Source organism: Sitophilus oryzae, unplaced genomic scaffold (assembly GCF_002938485.1).
Source record: "Sitophilus oryzae breed Bouriz unplaced genomic scaffold, Soryzae_2.0 scaffold_1442_pilon_pilon, whole genome shotgun sequence".
Lineage (NCBI taxonomy): Eukaryota > Metazoa > Arthropoda > Insecta > Coleoptera > Curculionidae > Sitophilus > Sitophilus oryzae.
In genome coordinates, this window is record NW_022146107.1 from 1,627,034 (window position 1) to 1,643,928 (window position 16,895).

The following is a 16,895-nucleotide window of genomic DNA, read 5'->3' on the forward strand; positions in this document are numbered from 1 at the left end:
TTTAATAAAAATCTAATGTAATTTTTCATAGAAATGATCTGACATAAAAAGCAAATTTTATCAAAAAACTTTTTGATTATCTACAAGGAGTAAACCGCTGACAAATGTCTGTATACTAATGCCAAAGTAATGCCAAAAATACAAATTAAATACCAAAATTTCTCATATAATGCCCCACTAATGCCAAGCTGATTCCAATATAATACCACTAATACCACGAATAATATGTAACACATTTGTTTCACGAATTAACCTGTAACAATACTGGTAGGTACGTGCACAGATTTTTTCCTAGGTAACTTAAAAGTCGTTAAAAAGTCTAATTATATTTAAAGAAGATATAATTCCAACAAATTACATTATAAGGCCAATAATGCACAAGTAATACCATTAAAATTTTAGCGTTTTTAACTTGTGTAACATATTTCTTTAACGAATTAACCTGTAACAATAGTGGTAGGTACGCGCACAGATTTTTTCGCTAGGTAACTTATTAAGTCGTTAAACAGGCCTATAAAAGCTATAACAACATAGGTAACTAATATTTATAATTTAATTCGAGTTTTAATCTCAAATAATAAATGTTTTTACTGGTGTATTTCTGAAGTGTTCATTATTAAAAGTAGATATTCTTCAAGTTATGCGAAGTAATAAGTAATGTTTCCGGTGAGACCGCGTATATGTCACCGGATTCTGGTTAGTATAAAGACTTTTTCTATAGAAAGAGTTTTTTCTATATTTTCCTTTCAAAATAAGACTAATTTCTTCTTATTCTTTTAAATATTACAGTGTTTCTTTTTCCTAAAATGTTATACTTAATTTTCGCTTAAAATTAAAAAATCACAAATGGAGGAAAATATACGTTATTGAATAAAGTTTATACAAATCACTTTACCATAACAAAAAAGTAAAAACATGTCATGGCGGAAGATATTCAGGTGGCATTTCACACATTTATCTATTAAAATCGAGATTAAAATAATAAACTTGCGTAACATGTTATACACGAGATAGAAAGTTTCAGAATCGATTAATACGCAATACGCTACGCAGTCAACTTATTCCTATGCGCGGATGAGCGTCTTCAAGACTCTTCCTTCGGCCAGGGTCACGACGCCGCCGAAGAGGAATCGGCCTACGTTTGGCTAAACAGGCTGGACACGGTGGAGTACGATATTGGCGAGTCTGAATATTATAAAAATTTGCAAAGTAAAATATGTTGGAAAAATAATTAGTCCATACATATATAAAAGCTCAAAGGGTTTTTTTGTTGCATCCATCCCGCCGAAAGCGCTTTACCAATCTTGATGATTCTTTTTTTAAATGAAAGGTATATATGTGTAGATTTGTTATGAAGTATTTTTATAGTGCTTAATGGCTATTTCTTTGTGTAAAACGACTAAATACTAAAACATACCTGAAAACACCTACACACAATACCTCCAGAAATAAATTAGTTGTCATTGTCAGTGGTGTGTCAGTTAGATTATATATTACGTTTTTAGATATTTTAGAGTGAGTTGATGCCGCCAGCTTTAGATACATAAATATTAGCACAAAGGTTCGTTTAAACGACATTAGTGAATTAGCTACACAAAGCGATTTTAGGAAATTCATCCTCTTAGAGAGTAAAATTATCTCGGAACAGTTTGTTGTATGAAAATTCCTTACTATTTCGTCTAGAAGAATGAAATCCTACAAAAAGAATTAGAAGAAATTTTTGAAATTCATCAACCAAATGGGTAAAGTTAGTAAAAATTTATATAAAACTTGGTGACGTCTGGATTATACACATAAAAATTGGCACAAAGGTAAAGCGAATTTATGAAATTTATACCCTTAGGGAGTAAAATAGGGAATGAAAGTTTGCTGTACGAAAATGCAATACTATAACATTATAAACCAGACAGTATAAAATTTTATACAAGGGTTTATTTAGTGACATCATAAGGAAATATATCTTCCTCAATTATCCTTCAAAGAATAAAAAATAACCTATAAAGAGAGTATTAGTGCTCTTAATAAATAAAAAAAAGATGAAAAATAAAAAACATCTATATGTTCACTAGCTCTCTATAAAGAAGTAAAAAATCATTTAAATCAATGCATAAACGATTCGAGGTGTAACGCGAACGTAGTTGCGAGAAAAAGCTAGTAATTTATTAAATTATTTTATTTAACTCATTAATTTTCATTGAAAAGGAATTTTTGTAATTCGCCACTATATTAGTTAAAAACTAAGAAACTCATATCAAATTTAAGTTTTGCGATTTTGACTTATACTTTTTATAAAATCTGAACACATTTTAAAAGAAAAAAAGTTTTTGATAATATTTGTGTAGATTGACTACAAGTTGTATAACATAAATTTCTACGACCGGTCTACCTAGTGGTCTGCAGCATCGCCTTGTGGTGCAAACGTGGGCCTGTTAATCTGTGACTTGACGCACAACAGCCAAGAAAAACAGAAGCGTGGCTAAGAAATTTAGTAATTTAAAAAAAAGTCTTTTAGATACAGTAGTAGGTATTAAAAAGTTTTGTGTTTAAATGGGGTTTGCCTTTAACAGTTAAAAAATTATATCGTAAAGTGTAACTTTCCGTAAGAATTCATTTTTTTTTGCTTGCTTGTTTTACGGATAGGTGCGATCGCATAATTATTATTACGAAATGCATTAATTTAGCGTTATTTCATTTCGCCTTATTTTCATACATTTAGCGTTATTTAATTTTAACATTACTACTTTTTCAGTGAATCTTTAAATCTGTTGTTTTTTTGTTAAGTTCGTTATTTAAACATATGTATGTAATACACTCATATTAACACTAATCATATTTTTACGTTTTTATTCATCATTTTCAATGCCCCCCCGGTTGCATCTTTGTAAAGGACTGTGAATTTTATACATAGCTTTGATAATCTGTAATAAACATTTTTTTTGTTAAGATGGATATGGAAAACAATGTTTATCGTTCAGACAATTATTATTACGAATTCTTGCGTATTATCTTGCGAATTTTAGTGATGAAACAAGGCCTAGTGTCAGACTCGCGTCTTTGGTCTGGAATTGTCCCTTGGAAACTTTGGTTTGAAGAGCATCTGGAAGACGAGCACGCTTGAATGCAGCTCATCCCCGTATCCCGTTTCTAGGGGGAAGCATTATGGTATGGGCAGGTATAATGCACGGAGCTCCAACTCCTCTTGTTTTTATTGATGGCACAGTGACAGGTGCCTCATATCTTAGAGACATTTTAGAGCCTATTGTGCGTCCATTTCGAGGGGCAGTGGGGGATAAATTTGTTTACATGGACGATAATGCTCCTCCCCATCGCACTTTAGCGGTTCGCGAATTTTGTGAGAAAGAGGGTATAAGAAAACTGTGGTAGCCACCGATGTCTCCAGATATGAATGTGATCGAGCATGCTTGGGACATGCTAAAACGCCATATTGCCAAAAGGAATGATCCCCCCGTACCTTAAATAAATTGAAAATTGCTGCGCGCGAAAGATGGGAAGCCATTCATTCCTCAACATCTTCTGGACAACTTAATTGAGAGCATGCCACGTCGTCTCACACCTTGAATTGAGGCTCGAGGAGGCAATACACATTTTATACGCATATATAATATGCATACAAGACTATTAGTTGTGAGAAATAATTAAAATTGTTTTCAATATTTTCTGTTTAAAATGAAATTTGTTTTTGTTGATTTTCACTCATTATGAAATAAAATCATAATAACAGCCTAGTTGCACTTAGATTTTTAATTTTATATTAGTTAGTCGGCCATTATGTCCAAAAATATAAAAAGAATCATATTAGGTACAAAATAAAATAAAAATATCGTTATATGCTATAATTTTGGCCATGTGTAGTTCCAATTTCAAGTTAAAAATGGGTATACCTATCAATCTGTAGTGTAGATATATAATTAATAAAATTATATTGTGTACGGTTATATAATACTTCCACCTCGATTCATTATTCCTTTCGCAATTTCTCAAAGGGATTACAAGCATTCTCTAAAGCCTTTCAAATCTGCTCCGCTTATATTATGATAAATGGGCCTAATTTGCCCGTCATCGGATACAAGGTGTATTTTAACTACGACAGAATAAATTGCAGAGGGTTTTATTTAATGGCCGAAATTAATTTGTATATTTGATATTTATATTTTATCGTTTGCAATTTGTTGAGTCCTTTGTTTGAGTCCTTTTGTTGACAACTTATGTCATGTAAGTACTCTACTGAGTAGGTTAACTTTAAATATAGGCACGAAGAACGCGGCACCTTAAAATTTTCATGTATTTTAAAGATTTATACTGTGTTAATATTTATTTTTTAGTGTATTAATATTGTGTTCTAGTGGACCGATTTTGATGATTTTTAAGCATTTTGTAGATGTTATGATTATTTGACTTTTTAATATATCTTTCTGAATTAAAGATGAAAGTTACAATCTGGCAATTATACTTGGGAAAATAAAATTTTGATATTTGGGTGAAAGTTTGAACCACCCTGTCGAGTACGTTATTATTGGAGATATTAACAGGGTGGTTCGAACTGTATTTCGGAAACTTCGGCAGCATATTCTGCAGATAAAAATAAGTAAAAAGTTTGTATAAATGCATGTTCTAAAATGCTTAGTTTCGGAGATACAGGGTGTAGAAGTTTTACTTTTATTTCGATTTTTTCCCGATAATAATTTCTGTTTTGAAGAGTAATAATTTTTTGACCGTGCTTGTATAAAACTACTGTGTGAAAAAATATACATTTTCGTTATTTTTTACGTAAAAAATGTCTCTTAGTATAAATTGCTAAGAGCAACCGTCCTTCAGATATTTAGAATGGAAATAGTCAATTCATGTCATTATTGATAAAAGATAAATACGTTGAGTAGATAGTTTTTTAACTGAAATAATAAATTTCAGAAATTTTTATTTCTTTTAATTAATCATAAATTTTTCTGCGAAAAAATGATGATAAAACAATTTCTGTTAAACTTTTGGCATAAAAACATTTCAAATTTATGATTTCAGTCTAATAACTATTTAGTCAACATGTTTAATTTATGTCAATGATGACAAGTGATAATTACAATTCCAAATATCTCGAGAACCATTACTCATAGCGATTTTTACCAAGAGACGTTTTTTACGTAAATGTATATTTTTTTACTCAGTAGTTTTATACAAGTAGGTACAGACTAAAAGTTATTACATTTAAAAGATGAGTAGGTGGCGCCCTCTACAAGTAGGACTCATATTGACATCAAAATCAAATTTCTCATATATCAAAAAACTCCCAGACACCATTTTTCATCCAAATATTGACGTTACTTCAGAAATTATTTGGAAAAAATCGAAATAAGAATTCAACTTCTACACCCTGTATCTCCGAAACTAAGCATTTTAGGTCATACATTTATACGAACTTTTTTTCTTATTTTGATCTGCAGAATATGCTGCCGAAGTTTCCGGAATTCAGTTCGGACCACTCTGTATCTAAGAGTATATCTAAAATATTTATTTTCTTTAGAAAAGAAAAAATGTGCAATTTTAAAATATTCTAACGACCTTGGCATTTTCCCCTAAATGGATGCCATCAATTAACTCTCCGTTTATTTCCTTAGGCTAATGATTTTCTAATTAGCATTGCTCCACCCCAACTCATTATTTTTTCCTTGTCAGTCAGAGCAAGATATTCAAGAAAAAAAAAGCAGGAAATGGCCTAAGAAAAAGTTAAATCCACAAACAGAATAATGGAGTGGAAATACTGAATCTAAAAAAGGGAGGAAAAAGAAGTTGCATGCATTTTTAGAATCAGAAAAAATGTAACACATAATAATTAATCTACTATTCTAATATACAGGGTGTAAATAAATAAGTGCCAGGAAATTTGGGGATGTTGTGCTTTGTGCTCAGTATTGCACCCCTATAACTTCTTTATTTTTTTCAGATAAAAAAACAGATTTGGTACGTTAGATCAGATTGATTTACGTATTCACATTTACGTATTTGTATTCAATCTTGTTCCACCCTAAATATCTACAACTTTTGATTTTTTAATGACACCCACCAGAAATAATTTTTTGAGGTATTTTTATTATTTTATTCGATAGAAAATGACACTCTGAATAGACTGACATATCATATATCAACTTTTGTAATTTTCGCATACGGTTTAATTGGAAATTGTAACATGCGGTTCATAACGACAAGTCGTCAATCTATTTTTCCAAGATATCTTGATTAAAAATTAGTGTTTTTAACACGGTCATGACATTCTAGATTGAGATTTTAATACGATTGTTTTAAGCAAAAATGTCAAAAGTTGCCATGTGATATGCCATTCTATTCAGAGTGTCATTTTCTATGGAATAAAGTAAAACAATACCGAGGATGCCATTTAAAAATTAAAAGTTGTATTCATTTCCGGTGAAACAGGGCGTAGCCAAAAACTATTGAATACGTCAATCAATCCTAATTTATATGTCATATACCTACTAACATAACAAATATCGTACCTTTAACGCAAATTTAGTTTTTTAAAAAATAAAAAAAGTTGTAGGGCTGAACTATTCTTGAGAAACACCCGGTATATTATTGATTGTGGCCCTAGAAAATAATACCTTCTCTATAAATAAATAATATCAAAGAGAAAAGCCAATGGCAGTTTACTATAAAATGGTTCAATAGACCACAAAATTACATTCGCAGCAATAGAAAGCTCAAACTCGCAGATAGAAATCACAGTCCCAGTTTACAAAATCGCAATCGCAGCGAAATCGAAACAAATTCGCGATTTGCGATTGCTACTGGTTGCCTAAATTGAATCTCGCAAATAAAAGAAATCGCAGTAGCAGTTTCCTATGAGGGCCAATTGCAGGTTGCGATTACGATTTTAAAATCGCTATGATTGAATCGTTTGCGATTTTTTGCTCATCTCTACTAATCACCATCCATCCGTTTTTAACAATACTCAATTGGTTAATGTATACTAATACATTAATACATTATAGTCATACTAATCTACTGTAGAGGTGTGTAGTTCGTGAACGAACTAGTTCCAATGAACTATTCCGACCCTGGAATGAAAGACTAGTTTACGTACGGATCGGCCAGCGCGATTGATGCTAGGCAGGCGTGGGGAGTGCCGGCCATATGTTATCGGATCCGGACCTAGAGGAACTAATTAAAAGACCAGCTCACGGGAATCTATTCAGTCGGCAGATCCAAGATATAATACAAGGTGACGACGATGGTAATTACGCTTTGTCTATTGCCACAGCCGCGAGGCGTAATTACCACAGAAAATTGTCGTGGATACTGTTTTTGATTTTTAGTTTGTTCTGTAAATATTTTATGGGAATGTTTCAGTTTAGGTCCCTAAAATTAAGAAATATATTATAAAACGAAGTAGATATTCTGAATTTTTAGACAAAAACAAAATGCTTGAAGTGAGGAAAAATGCAATTTTTCGTAAACTTTTCGAAATAATTTGTGATTAAACTCTAATTTGAGTTTCTTTTTTAATTTTTTTTTATCTGTAATAAAACTTACCTATACGTTTTTAACATACACAATTACATGTCTCGTTAAATTTCGTACATTATATATAAAAATTATACAGATCACTGAATGCAGAACTTCTAGCCCTTAAGCAGGCTCTAATATACATTTGTTTCTTGTCTCTTGCTTCTTGGTTGATATGCTCTGATTCATTATCTGCTCTACTATGTAAAGAAAAACTTTACCCTCCACAACCTTTGGAAGCACATATAATGAATTTGCGACATAGGGCAACTAGCCTAGGCTCCACTATATCTGGATTGTGGATCCCTAGCCAGATGTCGGTATTACCGGTAATGAAAGCTCTGATCATCACGCTAAAAATGCACGTCTAAACGGTACATATAGCTTATCAGTTTATTCCACGGGTCGTCTGCTCACAAAAATCGCCCGACTGACTGTGCAAATCTCTGGTTCAACTGGATTGGGATCTTCTGGAGGAACCAGGAATGAGAACAAACTCTGGAATGTCAAAAAGACATTCTTCTTTGGTTTCTCCACATCGAGTTATGATCGTCGCAAAGCTGTAGTAATTAACAGACTCATATTAGACTGACAACGAAACCCATTAGCAAGCTACGGGGATGTCAATGTTAGTCGGGACTTATTGTGAACTAAAGACCTAGTAGAAGGAACTATTCCTCTGGAGGAACTACAACTAAGGAACTAGTTCCTCCCAATGAATTAAAATTCCTACCTCTAATCTACTGTGACTAAAAATTGAGTGCTTAATTCAACTTAACGAGGTGTTATTAATAAAGTGTTAAAAAGTTTATATACAAAGTCTTTGATGTTGTCTATCCAACATTGCGATTAGCGTAATACACACCTTCGAAGAAACGGCATGCATTCGGCACCTATATACCTCTGGCCAATTATTCGTAATGACTCTGTAATTAGACAGACCCCGCCCCGATTGGCACGGACGGCGTATGGGGGCCTAATTTGGCGGCCATAAAAACAACTCAACCCTCGCGGAGTCGAAATCGACCCGCCGACCCGACGGAATCGCCGCACCTGCTGCCGGATGCGGCAGCGTGGGGCAAAAAAATGCTGCCTGACAGAGGACGCCCGACCAGCTGGATTTTAGATAATTAAAGAAAGTGGTGTATTGTTCTGCATTGGAAAGCCGAGAGATTAGGTTTAGAGGTGGAGATGTTGTTAATGGCTGATTTATCGACTATTTTTATAATATAATATTACACATTACGACATTACTCAGGGTGGTCCGAATTATATTCCGGAAACTTCGCCAGCATATTCTGCAGATAAAAATGAGTTAAAAAGTTCGTATAAAAGTATGTTCTAAAATGCTTAGTTTCAGAGATACAGGGTGTAGAACTTTCATTTTTATTTCGATTTTTTTCTAAATAATTTCTGAAGTAACGTCAATATTTGGATGAAAATTGGTGTCTGGGAGTTTTTTGACATGAGAAATTTGATTTTGATGTCAATATGGCTCCTACTAGTAGAGGGCGCCACCTACATGTGTTTTAACTGTTTTGAAGTGTAATAACTTTCTGTCCGTACCTGTATAAAAATACCGAGCGAAAAAATATACATCTCTGTGACTTTTTATGTAAAAAATATCTCTTTGTAAAAATCGCTACGAGCAACCGTTCTTAAGATAGTTAGAATGGAAATAATCAATCATTATTGACAAAAATAAACACGTTGAGTAGATAGTTATTTCAGTGAAATAATAAATTTGGGAATTTTTTTTTTAAAATTAATCATAAATTTTTCTGCTAAAAATGATGAAAAACAGTTTCTGTTGAACTTTTGGCATAAAACATTTCAAATTTATGATTTCAGTCTAATAACTATTTAGTCAACATATTTAATTTATGTCAATGATTATAGGTATTGATAATTTCGATTCCAAATATCTCGAAAACCATTACTCATAGCGATTCTTACCAAGAGACCTTTTTCACGTAAAAAAAGTCATAAATATATATTTTTTTACTCAGCAGTTATATACAGGTACGGACGAAAACTTATTACTCTTCAAACCAGTTAAAAATATGTAGGTGGCGCCCTCTACTAGTAGGAGTCATATTGACATCAAAATCAAATTGAAACTTCTACACCCTGTATCTCCGAAACTAAGCATTTTAGGACATACATTTATACGAACTTTTTTACATACTTTTATCTGCAGAATATGCTGCCGAAGTTTTCGGAATACAGTTCGGACCAACCTGTATACATGTGTTTTGGTTCTTAAAATATCTTAAAAAATTTGAATATTTTTTTAAAGTTTGATGGCCTCTAATGGACAAACTAAGCACTTTTGTATAGAGGTAAATTGTGTCCAATGAACTTTTTGATTCCAAAAATACGTAGGTAGTAGTCCTGTGTCCACGGAATATTGGGACACCCTGTATATACTCTATCCACGTTGCATCTAATATCCGTGCCAGCGTTGTGGAGACATCTACTAGGATCGGCATTTCAGGCCTTGGGTTTCGATTTTCGTGTGTACGAAGAGTACACATGGATCTGTAAGGTCGAAGTGATTAACCCCCCTCCCACTCATTCAAGAGTATGGTCAACACGCTTAGTAAAATAAGATGTACTGAATAAAGCAGAAGAGCAAGTATTTTCCCAAGAGCATGGAATCTAGCGTCACATTAAGTGGTTATGTAATAAATACTTCGTATTTTTGCTATCTCCGACTTACTAGATTGCCATAGCGATTCACTCCTATACATGTAAACGCCGACCCAAGGTTTCCCTTGCCAAGATGGTATACACGCGTCGCGAGTCGTGCGGATCGACGTTATTGTACCCGCTGCTGGCGTACATCAGTAAAATGCATAGTATAATTGGTGTGAGTAGTAATTACTGAATTTTCTGTATTTTTTGACTGATTATTTTGATTGAAATTTGATTTTATTTGATTCATTAGCATTTTTTTGATTTTACAACGTTTTTTCTCTCAGTGTACAAATATCTAGTAAGCCATAAATCTTTTCAAAAATCCGAAAGGCGCATATGTCTGTCCTCACTAAACTGCAACTCTTTCCCCATTTAACCAAATCTCAGCAGACAGAAGAAAACTCACCCTGTATAAGATAACTTAAAATTGTCAAAATTCATTGTTATTTAGCATCTTTTTGTCAAATCTTCATATCAAATTTGTTACAACTGGTTACATTTGTTACAATTATCTAAAAATATATAAAATATACTACAATATATTTTTTATCGGTTCATTTTCAAATTTACCCACTACTATTTATAACCGAGGAGTCAAATCCCTTAGCCTAATTTTATATTCCGCATAAATATTAAACAGTATAAAACATAGAATCGCTCAAGCCACCAGCGACAACCGCTATCATTTATAAAACATTTTCGTCGTCTGTCTCTTTCCACCTCTGTATAGCAATGTCATGTTGGAGTGAAACGTACACAGGGATTCAGTGGGGATATACTGGTTTCCGTGCGAGTCGATTTAGTACAGGCTGCAGGAGAATCACTGCTGAAATTTATATTACAGCTTCTTGTTATTCCATTTGTCGAGCGAAACCAATTTCAGTATACTGCAATATTTATAGTTGAAATAATAGGAGTATAAATGTCAACACAAGGTGGTACGCTATTGAGGTAAGTACTTTGAACTACAAGAAGAGAGTGACAACGAAACGTATTTTCATAATATTTTTTTTTACCTCAAAAGGAAAAAACGGAACCTTTATGGGTTGTAGACCCTTTATCTCGGAAACGCGTGGAGGCATCTAGTTGAAATCAAAACCATATACTAAGGCAAAGGTTAGTCTTGGGTCGAGATTTCCGTATGTAAGAAGAGTACAATGCGTTTATAATGTACCGAACAAAGAGAGAACAGTAAACACGTTGCCAAACGTATGAAATAAACCGAGAAACTGTGCACATCGCTAAGAGACGTGGAAGGGGATATAGCAGATTTGTCGCAGTTGACCGGTCGACCCAATCAGTAGCTCTGGCAGTACTTAAAGTTCTAGGGAAAGGTCATCATGCGTTCAGCTTCACGATTTAATTACGTCTCGTGATACTTTATTTGTTTATTTATTCATTGTAATTTTTCCTATAGCATTAAAATTTTTAAGTGCAAGCTAGAAACACTTGCATTTTTGGTAAAAATAAGTGGAATTGAGTTGGTGTTCGACAGTGGTCCCGCTATTAGAACTCCAAATTCAAAAATCAATATCTCGAAATTTATTAGAAATAATTGATTGTAGTTTTTTCAACTACATCATCTAGCTCGGAGATTTTTTGCACATCATAGTTTCACATCGAAGTCTATGCGATTAAAAATATTTTCAATATGGCGGCACTTCCGGAAATACCGGAAGTTGACAGCAACTTTCTTATTTTAAACAGGTGCCCCCATTTTTTATTGCCCCATACTTAAATCCTCTGTAAAATTTTGTGAATTTTGATAGAAACACTCTATATCTAGCGTTGACCGTTTTTGAAAAAAAAAATATTTAAATTTTCGTTTAAAAAATAAAATAAATCGTTTTTAAATTATTTAAGATTTAGTTTTAAAGCATATATTTTTCTTGATTTTAACCAGTAGCCTATGACTTTAAACGTCAAGTGATGTAAAACAATAGATCTGGCCATATCATATTGTGACGCTTTGTTCAAAAAGCAGCATCATTTCCGAGCCAACTTTGCGCTGTTTTTTTTTTCGATCATACGGAATATTATTAATATCAACTATTATAGATATCACTAAAGAACGAAAATAAGAGATATATTTTTATAAATACACTTTTTAAACTCTTAAGGGGGCAGGCAGTATTTATAATATAGGAAATTCAAATAATTCGTTTTCTCACAGAGGGAAATAAATTGTCTGACCGTATGACACTTAATGTCAAAGGAAGCTAGATAAAATGAAGAAAAATATACGTTTTGAATTAAATCTTAAATAACTTAAAAACGATTTATTTTAGGTATAGGAACATGTATAGTTAAAAAGTAACGAATTGAAAAATATTTTCATCAGTGAAATAAAAAAAGTGAGTTTCCATTTGAAAAATTAAAATATTTATGATCGTTCAATTCCATGTCAGCTACCGCCATTATTATATGACATTTGAACAATTTAATTTTTGAAATAGATAGCCACATGTCTCTTTATGTCACAGTGGCTGTGGGAATCACTAAATTTGACTTTTAGGCTATACAAATTTTTTTGACAGGTAGCTTTTTTCGTCCAAATTTTAAATATTTTTTTTTCTCAAAAACGGTTAATGTTAAATATAGAGTGTTTAACATCAATATTCATGGAATTTTACAGAGAATTTAAGTATGCAATAATAATTAATTTATTACATACTAAAATATGAAAGTTGCTGTCAAATTCTGGTATTTCCGGAAGTGCCGCCATATTGAAAATATCTTTAATCGATAGACCTCGTTCCAAAACAATGATGTGCAAAAAATCTCCAATCTAGATATTGTAGTTCTTCAGAAACTTCTAATGCACGCTCAGCCTGGGACACCCTGTATATTGTATACCATCCCTTAAAATACGTCTTTCTTGAAGCAATGCGTTAACATGCAATACACGTTTGTAAAAATATGGATAACGTAATAATAAATAATTGATTTATTAAATAGAAAGGATCCTTCCTGAACGCAGTGGGTGGTCTCTTCACGCCTTGTCCAATGTTAATATAATATTTAAGGCACGAATATGGTACTTCAGTACTTCATGCAATGATAAGTCTCCTTATAAATCTGATCACATAGGCATGCACGTGCGAATACAAACTGAGCATTTGCAATCATCCATCCTCTGTAACCATCCGCAGTGATCTATTGTGGCTGTCGGAATAAAACAAAACTTGATCAATGGAGATCTATAAAATAGAAAAATTAAATCGATCTAATTCATGATAATTTGAAGCAAAGTGATCCGTCTAAAAAGGATCCTACACGCAACAATATCTGAGAGAATTAAACTGTACATTTCTTCCATTTAGTCGAAATCTTAACGTGTAGTGACAGTCTCGATGAAGATCTCATCGAAGAGATGATATCAGAAAAAAACTTTGGACAACTTTTAAGGAAATGAACTTCTCGTGGTTGAATTGGTTTCTCTTCTTGTGAACTACTCTTTTGTTTTTTTTTCCATAACAAGGGGCCGTCCTCTGCCGGAAACACGTCGACCTGCGAGGCCTATTGTGTTTGTCCCCCTTCTATATCTGCACCTATTCTCCTATCCCTGTGCCCTACACTAGCTTATGCAGGTCCTTGTTAGGATGGGAGCATAGTTCCTCCGGTTCTAGCCTAGCTTTCCCAAATAAAATGTATCGTTTGCGATCCAATGACATACTGCCTACAGCCTCGCAATGACATACTTATTATGTGCTCCGCTGTTTCAGGATCTTTATCGCAGAGTCTACAGCAAAGACTTCCTTGATACAGGTTGAGCTTGTTCATGGTAATACTTGACAGCCATGTGTCCTGTCAAGAGGCCTGTTGTAATCCGCACTTTATTCCTGCTAAGCATTAGCAGTTCTTTTGCGGTTTTAGAGCTAGGTCCTTGGATAAAAGCTTTGCTGTGCCTGTATCCCTGTCTGTTTCTCCAATAGACATTCTGCTTTTCCTTGATCCAGAGTTTTAGTGCACTACGGGCCATACATTTGGGTATTCCCAGTACTGGCTCTGGACCAAAATAGGATGCCGATGATCCCTGCCTAGCTAGGTCATCGGCTTTTTCGTTGCCTTGGATGCCGCTGTGGCCCTGAACCCAGAATAATTTTTTACTCTTTTGGTTACTTCCTGTTTCACCGGAAATTACTACAACTTTTGTTTTTTAAATAACACTCTCGGTATTTTTTTACTTTATTCGATAGAAAATGACACTCTGAATAGAATGGCATATCATATGGCAACTTTTGACATTTTTGCTTAAAAAAATCGTATTTTAAATTTCAATCTAGAATGTCATGGCTGCGTGTTAAAAACACTAATTTCAATCAAGATGCCTTGGAAAAATAGATTTGATAGTCTATTTTTTCCCGCGTCTCGTCCCGGCCATGCAGTTAAAAGACGCCCAAATGGAACTTTTAAGGTTGGCGCCCACTAGACCGCTGCGCGGCGCGGCGCTGGGAAGGGAATTTTTTCCGGCTGCGAAGGGACTGCGCCCACTATAGTGCGCTTTTGAAACGCGGCAACGCTATTTAGTTATAGTCGAAGTGTTTTTTACTTACTGTAGTTTAGTTCTTTAAAGCAATGCTCAAGTTCAAGTACGGACGAAAGCGTATTTTTTGTGCTCTTCTAACAGAGGAAGAGGAAGAGGGGGTGAGGAAAAGTTTGGACTCATACAATTAACAAAAAAAGAAAGAAGTTTGGAGAATTTTACCATCTTTTTCCAGATTTAATAAAGGACAAGATCATTTTTTTCAGTATTACAAAATATAAAGGAAATATTTTACGCACTCCTCAATTGAGGGTTTTAGAAGCAAAACACCGGGTATCTCTACTCATCATATTTTTTCAGAAGAGACAAATTGCTAATACTTTTGATAATTCTTATTTATTACTGATGTGTATATTATGTTATGTGGTGAAAAAAACCCTGATCTTTTTTATGTATTTAGGTAATTAGAATTTAAAAATTGGAAATAATTTACCTTTAAAAATACAATTCTATCAGTGATACGTATCACTAGTTCCTAGTCAAAAAGCCAAATGAAAAGACTCGAATGCAAAATTATTTCTCTTGTGAGTATGCACACTGCAACGCGCCAAAACGCGGGAGACGGAAAAAAGTTCCTAGAGAAGTCTTCCGACTTCTTGACGGAAATCCCGCGGCGCGCTTCTGCGCTGCGCGCTCTAATGTGCGTTGGTCCATTTAAGTACATGGCAAGCAGACAAAAGAAATTTCCACATGGCGCCGCGCCGCGTCGCGCCGCGGTCTAGTGGGCGACAACCTTTAATCATATCTCAATTTTTTCAAATAGAACAAGGGTGGCTCATTGGCGTATTTCGAAAAAGTATTTTTTACAAATAATTTGGTTTGGTAAATATTAAAATCGTAATCGCAGGTTACAGTCGCTGCGATTTAAAAATCGCAATCGCAGTTTCAATTGCGATTGGAGAATCGCAATTAGAACGGTTTAAAAAATTACAGTCTAATTACGACAATCATTCATGTCAAAATTTGCAAAAAATTGTACCAGTGTTTTGAACCGTACTTTTTGGGAATTCGAATAAAGCTACTGTCATGACACGTTTAAAAAGTAATTTTAACGGTTCCATTAACATCTAAAGATCGATACTTCAAAAATTTATAAAATAAAAACTAGACATAAAAAGTAGGAATTGAATTTTTTGTTATTTGCTCTATTTGTTACTTAAGCTCAAAAATATAATTATATGCACAAGCAAAATAAGAAATTCCAACGAGATCCATATTATGTTTCCATGATGCGAGTTCTTTAATTTCTTGATATTTTTTCGTATGACGCTATGTACAGTTTTTGCGTAAAAACCATTTTTATGCATTGAAAAATTGCAAGCTTGGCAATTAATATCGGGTAACAATAACCTATTTTTCAAATAGGCCAGCAACCTAACCTCGAAACACGTAGTAATTATTCTTAAGTATGTATATTACGAGGTATATTTTATTGTTAAGTAGGTACTTACCTTGGACACTAAATATAAAAACTTTAAAATACTTCATGTATAAAATAGGTCAACACCAAAAATTTTTGATCGTGCAAAAAGCACGAAGGCGGCTCATTTTCAATGCAAATGGGCTTGAAATGATGCAATCAGCTTCCCGGCCGTCGCGTCGCCACGTGCGTCTAATCCACATCCACTGTTGCCAGATGTCCAACAAAATACCTGTTTAATACCAGTTTTATACCAAATAAAACCAGTTTATTACCAAATAATACCAGTTTATTACCAAATAATACCAAAAATACCAAATTAGTACCAAAAGTACCAAAAAAATTCCAGTATTATCAAGTGTTTGTACAATAAATACCACCAGTGGTTTGCTCCTCGGTTAGTCCAATCTCAAATAAATGTTGGGTAATATCGGATTAAACCAGCTTCAACAAATGCACTATAAATTCGGCTTTATAGGTTTAGGAACTGCCATGATTCTCCCATCATTTCCATCGATATTATTTATACCTACTTCGCTCGGACTAAAGTGAGAGAACGGCTCGCGTCTATGATTCACACGAAATAATTATATAAACTGAGCGTTCGCCGAACTTAGTCGGCACCGCACGAAGCCCTGCCTGAATAATAAACGGCGCCGTTGCCGGCTCCTCGCCCGTGCGGCCTCTCCCTTCCAC